Source organism: Artemia sp. Qi Xiang Cuo, chromosome 2 (assembly GCF_049724085.1).
Source record: "Artemia sp. Qi Xiang Cuo chromosome 2, ASM4972408v1, whole genome shotgun sequence".
NCBI lineage: Eukaryota > Metazoa > Arthropoda > Branchiopoda > Anostraca > Artemiidae > Artemia > Artemia sp. Qi Xiang Cuo.
This window is the reverse complement of record NC_142795.1, coordinates 74,874,022-74,881,482: the sequence shown is the minus strand read 5'-3', so window position 1 is coordinate 74,881,482 and position 7,461 is coordinate 74,874,022. Positions and strand designations below refer to the sequence as shown.

The 7,461-nt window shown below is 37.4% G+C and overlaps 1 protein-coding gene across 3 annotated transcripts in view; it reads left to right on the top strand.

The window, feature by feature from the left end:
• Positions 1-228: 228 nt before the first annotated feature.
• The window catches only part of AsnRS-m (asparagine--tRNA ligase, mitochondrial), a 36,599-nt gene continuing 29,366 nt past the window's right edge, over positions 229-7,461 (top strand). For 2 of the 3 annotated variants that reach the window (XM_089108271.1, XM_089108269.1), the window contains exon 1: positions 229-277. The gene's annotated coding sequence lies outside the window, so the exon portion shown is untranslated. Of the gene's footprint in view, positions 278-612; positions 630-7,461 lie in introns of those variants that run through there. The other variant, XM_089108270.1, reaches the window with a different exon arrangement.

Here is a 7,461-nt window from a genome sequence, read left to right as displayed (position 1 = left end):
ATCCGAGGCTGAATTTCTGGTTCCATTCGTAGCAATAGAAGTTTCGGGAGGAGGGCTGCCAACCCAACCGTCCCTAGATGCATTAGGTTCTCTGGTGGCTAGCCAGGTATCCAGAGGCACGTGGAGGTCGTTCTTCATGCGCCAATTTGCATGGATGCAATGCCAATTTGCAATTTCACGCACATGAAAATGAAAAGACGTGAACTGGCAACTAGAAATTGTCAAAGGCAAAATTTTAAAATTATAAGCATTAGCTTTGGGACCTGAGATAAAGGGGGTAAAATTCTACTTTAGCTACTTTTGGCTTTCTTGGAAAGGGGCTAGGTTATGAAAATGGAACTTTCAGGAATGGGTCTGCAGGCTAAAGTATGTCCCGGAAAGATATTTTGAAGTACCTACCTCCACCCTTTCTCCCTCTATAGAGTCCTGAAATTTGCCTAAATGACAGGTCTATACCTATTGAAATTTTGACAAGCTAAGGACTTCAATATTTGCTGTTTTCTCATTAAATTATTATCTTTAACCCTTTAGTCTATAGACCTAGGCCTAATTACTTCTCATGCAGTGTAATTTGTTCCTCTATTCAGTGCCTGACAAATATAATTACAAATGAATGATGTTCAGACAAGGTGAAACCACTAGTTGATACTTTTTTTTTTACTATGATATTTTTTACTTTTATATTACTATGATCATAGCCTAGTTGAGAGAAAGGAGCTAAAGACTTCAAGTTTTTTTTCTCACTGAATCAATACCTATAAACCATTAGTCTATAGGCCTAGGCCTAATTACTTCTCATGCAGTGCAATTTGATCCCCCATTTAGTGCCTGACAAATCTAATCACAAATGAGTGACATTCAGACAAGGTGAAAGCACTTGTTGATAGCTTTTTTATTTTCCTTTCAAATATAATAGCTATTTCACATGGAAATGCACCCACCCCATCTTATTGATAGTCTTGTGTTTAACTCCAGTTTATAGCCTAGTTTTGTACATACTAAAAGAAGCAAGACTTAAACAAGAAACATTCTGGTATAGGTCTAGTTTTGAGATATTGAAAAGGAAACTTGTCAAGAAAATAATTCTCCTAATATGCAGAAAAATTACAGTCTAGCCATTTTGAAGGTTCTTCCACTATACTTTATCCTTCCCCCCTCTCCCACTTAATGTGCAAGTATAGATAATTTTATAGTTGACAACATAATTTAGCAAGGATGAAAGTGAATACATCACTTGATGCCTTTTTAATGCTCTTTCATAGGCTAATTCAACAATCACTTCTGGTGGAATTTGGCCTAATTTGTGAGTCTTTAATGAGGCCCCAAAAGGTAAAACAGTCCTTAGCAATCAAAAGTTTAAAAATATATTTCCAGATAAACTGTCTCAGGAGAGAAAATTGCCATTTGTAGCCAATTCAGGAATTGTAGGCCTAATTTTTATTTTCCTAAGTCTTAATAGCAAAATATTATTTTTTAAGCAAATTTCTGGGAATTTTTAAATAGTCCAAAACTCCTTGAAAGTGAAATTAAACCAAAACTGACATCATTTTTGAGGAACTTCTGGCTCTTTTTTTTATTTCTCCAAATTTGTTTCCATAATAACACTTTACTATTATGACTAATGAAAATAATAATTACCATTTTTGAATCAACCACAAATGGCAATTTTTTTGCACTAGCCATTTTTTTCTTAGAAACACATTTTGAGCTTTTGGTTAGTGTAAGCTGTCTTGAGCTCTCTAAGGGCTCAAAACGTAATTTCATTCAGGAATAATTATTGAATTATGAAAGAGCATAAAAAATGCATCAAGTGATATAGAGGAGAGGGGGGCAGGTTTGTCATGTTGTTGCTTTTTGGCACCCCAAGAATTTTTTTGAAGTTCAACCAAATCCATTTTTGTCCAATTATCTAGCATGATATATCTGCTATAATTATTACTTTGTAAAATATTGTTACCTTCATCCTTTTCTTTGCACTTACCATTTTCATATGAGCTAGTTTTGTCTGGACCTGCCTCAGACTGGGGTAGGTTCCCATACTCAGGAGTGGGCCCAATTTTTATTTTGCTTTTATTTCAGGTATATGGTAAAATTTGGTAGTAAAAGGTACAAAAGGGTAAAAAGTTAAACCTTTTAGCAAAGGCTCTGGATACTGCCCAGATTTACCCCAAATGTCATTGCTGAGGTAATCCAAGCAGTACCTCCATTCACCTGTTGCCTAGATTCTAAGGATGCACCTTAATGCAGACTGAAAATACCCATAGACAATAATCTTAGGCAGCACAATAGCCCTGCCTCAGTAAAGAGTGATGTGGACACAACATATTATTATTATTTTTTTGGTTTCTTTAAACCAGGACACTTTGTATAGAAGGAATTATCATAAGGTATAGGAGGAATTTCACAGTTAAGGTAGGAAATGAGGTCAGCAGCTGGTTTTGTATTAAATCAGGAGTTAAGCAGAGTTGTGATCTATCCCCCTTTATATGGACCATTTTGATGGACTTTGTCTTAAGGAGCATAGGAAAGGCAATGGGAGAGCATAGAAGCAACTGGGGGAGGAAAGCTCTCCTGGACTAAGGATATGCTAAAGACTTAAGAACATTCGATGAATGGTGGAGTAAAATGTTTGAGCTTTTGGGGAATTTGCGAGTTGGGGATGTTAGAATAGGTTTGAAAATTAATGCTGAGGAGCCAACTCGATAAGGATCAGAATATGTGATGATGAAAAGGTGACATTGGGTAACAAAAAGATTGATCAGTGAAGATGTTAAATTAGAGTAGCTGAGGCTCAGGGTGTTTTTTCACAGTTAAAAAAAGTTTGGAAGAATAGGAAGATAAGTCTGCAAATCAAGATTAGAATATTGGAAGGTACTGGGATGACAGTGGTCAAATATGGCTCTGAAGCATGGGCACTCCAGAAAGCAGATGGAGATTTGCTAGATGTTTTTGAGAGAAATTGCCTACAGATTGTTCTGGGTACCTGTCTGACTAACCATATTTCAAACTCTAGGCTCTACAAAAAGTGTCATTCAATCCTGCTTTCTAGGGATATAATGAAAGAAAGGTTGAGACAGCTTGGGCATGTTCTGCAGATGAAGGATGACAGATTGCCAAAGATTGTCCTTTTTGGCCAACCGTCTAGAGCTAAATGGAAAGCAGGTTGTCCTTGTCTTGGGTGGGAAGACGTCAAAAGGAAACATTTAAATGAAATGGGAACTTCCTGGGAGGGTGTAAAGAGGGAGGTTTTGAATAGATTGGGACAGAGGAGGAGTGTGCATAGCTGTGTTGGCCTCAGCCAGCTTGGTGCTGGGAGTTGTTAGTAGTAGTAGTACTTGTCATAGAAACTTTGAAAAGGGTTCATTTGATTGGAATTGAAAGGGCTAGTACCCTTTTTAATAGTTGAAAGTAATTGGAGGGCAACCAGTTGTTCCCCCCACCCCCAACCCCATCATTTCCCCAAACAAATCCAATCAAAATTTTGAGATAGCCATTTTGTTGAACAAAGTTGAAAGGTCCAGAAATTATGTAGTTGAGAATGACAACCCCTGCCCCCATAGCCCTCAGGGGAGGGGTCGTAAGTTAACATTTAACATTGTAATATAACATTATTATAGAAAGGGTGGTTGTATAAACTTTGAAGTGGGCTCATTGGATTGGTAATCAGAAGTTTTCGTGTCGTTTTTAAGAGTCAAAGTGATTGGAGGGCATATACCCCCCACACTTTGCTTTTTCCTGAAATGTACAAGGCATGATCTTTAAGTAAGGCCCATTTGATCATAATAAGTACACAACAAATGACTATTTTAAGAAAGTAAATTTATTTTCAAAAGTACATACTTCACTCTATTTAACAGCACAGTTGCCAAGTTTGTTGTATCATACCTCTCAACTAATTTTAAAGCAACCTCTGTTTAAAAACTTGCTGCCTGTTCTGCTAACCAGGAATTGACCTCCATTTTTACATTGTCATCATCATTGTAATGTTTGCCACTGAGATGTTGCTTGAGGTTCAGAAACAGATGTTATTCACTTGGCACAACATCAGGATTGTATTCTGGGTGATCTGAAAATTCCCAGCCAAAACTCTCCAACAAATTGTGGGTCTGACCAGCAATTTGAGGTCTTGCATTGTCATATAGAAGGACAATTTCCTTTGTCAGCATGCCAAGTTTTTTTTTTTTTTTTATTGCTCTGTAGAGTTTTCTGAGGGTTAGTCAGTATGCTTCTTCATTGATAGTGGTTCCTCTGTTGCATAAAGTTGACAAAAAAACACCATGCCTATTTCCAATTACAATGCCATGATTTTGTGCTGGGAGAGAGGATTTTTGGCTTTCAGATTTTCAGGGGCGTGTGTGTTTATTTCCATTCCATGTTCTGTTGCCTCGATTGGGGCGTAATATGTGAAATCCATGTTTTGTCTCCAGTTCAACTGGTTGCCACCTCAGTGGCACCACACTTGTAAAAAAGATGATGTGAAAACAGCAGCAAACTCTTGGTTATTGGAGCTGGCAGCATGTTCTTATAAAGAGTTTACTTTATAAAGACTTTAAAAAAACTTGATAACTATGTAATAGGGTACAGTATGTGCTTTCTGAAAAATAAATTCACTTTTTTGAAATAATCTTTTGTTGTGTACTTGTGTTCAAATGGACCTTACTTGAAAAACATGCCTCATATCTGATAGAAATTTTGAGATGACCATTTGTTGTAAAAACTTTGAAAAGGGATTATTTGATTGGAAATTGAATGGGCTAGTGCCATTTTTAATCGTCGATAGTAATTGGAGGGTAACCAGACCCCCCCCCCCCCCAAATGCCCATCTTTTTCTCAAATACATTCAATCAAAATTTTTAGATGGCCATTTTGTTCAGCATAGTTAAAAGGTCTGGAAATTATGTCTTTGGGTATGAAAACGTCCCCACAGCACTCAGGGTAAGGTTTGTAAGTTATGCCCTGAGGGCATGTATGGTTTTCATGGAAAGGGTGGTTATATAAACTTCAGAGGGGGCTCATTGGATTGGAATTCAGAAGTTCTAGTGCCCTTTTTAAATCCTATTCAACTCAACCCCCTTTGATTCAACCCAATGCAACTTGACTCCCATTGAAGTTAACCCCCATTCAATCTAACTTGCTGCATGGATGAAATGAAATGGGAGTTGAGTTGTATGCAGTTAAGTTAACTGGGATTGAGATAAATGAGGGTTGAATTGTGTGGGGAAATAAGTTGAATGAGGGTTGAGGTGCATAAGAGATTCACTTAAATGGAAGCTAAGTTGATTAGGGGTTGATTTCAGTAGGGTTGAGCTCATAAAAATTGGATGTTATAGCTCAATTACAAAAAATAAAAAATAAAGAAAAAAATCTCTTACATAGTTTGATATTTTAATCAATTGCTTAAAGAATTCCCTATCCATCTAGATGAGTATTATCAATTTCTCAGAGAATCACGTATCTACCTAGTTGGATATCATATTAAAAAAAAAAAAAATTACATACCTAGTTGGATTCTTTAACCACCTAGTTGGATATTGTGAGTTTGAATAATTGCTAATCAGGTCTAGTTATGTAAATTTTGGTTCTAGCTACATAAACAAAAGTAATTGAGTCTAGTTATATAAACAAAAAGTAATTTTTGTTATACATCCCTGGTCTTCTGGGGGGGGCATGAACCTTCTTGGTCCTCAACTGTGAGTGCCCTTGACTTTAGTGTACATTTGTTTGACTGTTCAACATGCATTTAAGTACATAATTTTGAAGCACTCAGTACTTTTACTTGAGTATGCATATGGATTATATGGCAAAAGATGATCCTAGCTTACACCAGTTCTGGGTTTATAGTAATTCATATATAAAAAGCAAACAAATGAAATGATTACAAGTCTATTCAAATGTCTCCTTCTGAGTATATTTTATCATAGACAGCGCAATCGCGCTGCCTAAGTAAAGAAAGATGTTGGCACAATGTATTATTTTTTTTTTTTTTTTTTTCATACCAGGGCACTTTATATTGAAGGAGTTGTCATAGAAACTTCAAAAATGGCTCATTTGATTGGAAATTGGAGTGGCTAGTGCCCTTTTTAATATTCCAGAGTGATGGGAGGGCAACTAGCCCCCCCACCCCTGTCATTCCCCCAAACACATCCAATCAAAATTTTGAGATAACCATTTTGTTCAGCGTAGTTGATTTCTAGATAGAAAATATATTTTTGAGGAGGACACTCCGCCACAACCCTCAGGGCAAGGGTTTTAAGTTATGTCATGGGGGCATATAAAAACGATATTGGCACAATGTATTATTTATTACTTTTTTTCTTTAGAGCAGGGCACTTTGTATCGAAGAAGTTGTCGTAGAAACTTCGAAAAGGGCTCATTCAATTGGAAATTGGAGTGGCTTGTGCCCTTTTTAATACACAAAAGTGTTTGGAAGGCAACTAACACCCCTTCCACGCCCACCATTTCCCGAAACACATCCAATAAAAATTTTTAGATAGTCATTTTGTTCAGCTTAGTTTCAGATAGAAATTATGTGTTTTGAGGAGGACACTCCCCCACAGCCTCAGGGCTAGGGTTGTAAGTTATGCCCTGGGGGCATATAAGGTTTTTATAGAAAGGGTTGTTGTAGAAACTTCAAAAAAAGGCTCATTCTATTGGAAATTCAAAGGGCTAGTGCCCTTTTTAATAGTCAAAAGTGATTGGAGGGCAGCTAACCCCCCTCTCACTCCCACGATGTTGGGCGAGAACAATGTTGGCACAATGTATTATTTATTATTTCTTCCTTTAGAGCAGTGCACTTCGTATAAAAAAATTGTCATAGAAACTTTGAAAAGGGCTCATTCAATTCGAAATTGGAATGGCTTGTGCCCTTTTTAATACACAAAAGTGATTGGAAGGCGACTAATCCCTGCCCACAATTTGCCAAAACACATCCAATAAAAATTTTGAGATAGCCATTTTGTCCCATGCAGTTCAAAGCTCAGGAAATTATACCTTTGAGCAGGACACTCCCCCCACAGTCATCAGGGCAGGGGTTATATGTTATGCCCTGGGGGCATATAAGGTTTTAATTGAAATCTCCATTGTAGAAACTTGAAAAAGGGCTCATTCGATTTGAAATTCCAAAGGCTAGTGCTCTTTTTAATAGTCGAAAGTGGTTTTAGGGTAACTTACCCCCCTCTCACGGCCATCTTTTCCCCAAACATATCCAATCAAAATTTTTAGATAGCCATTTTATTCAACGTAGTTGAAAGTTTTGGAAATTAGGTCTTTAAGGATGACAACCCCTCCCCCCACAGCCTTCAGGGCAAGGGTTGTAAGTTTTGCCCCCAGGGCATAACCCCCTCCCCCACAGCCCTCAGGACAAGGGTTGTAAGTTATGCCCTGGGGGCATATAAAGTTTTTATTGAAAGCGTTGTCATAGTAACTTCAAAAGGGCTAATTCAATAAACTTCAAAAGGGCTC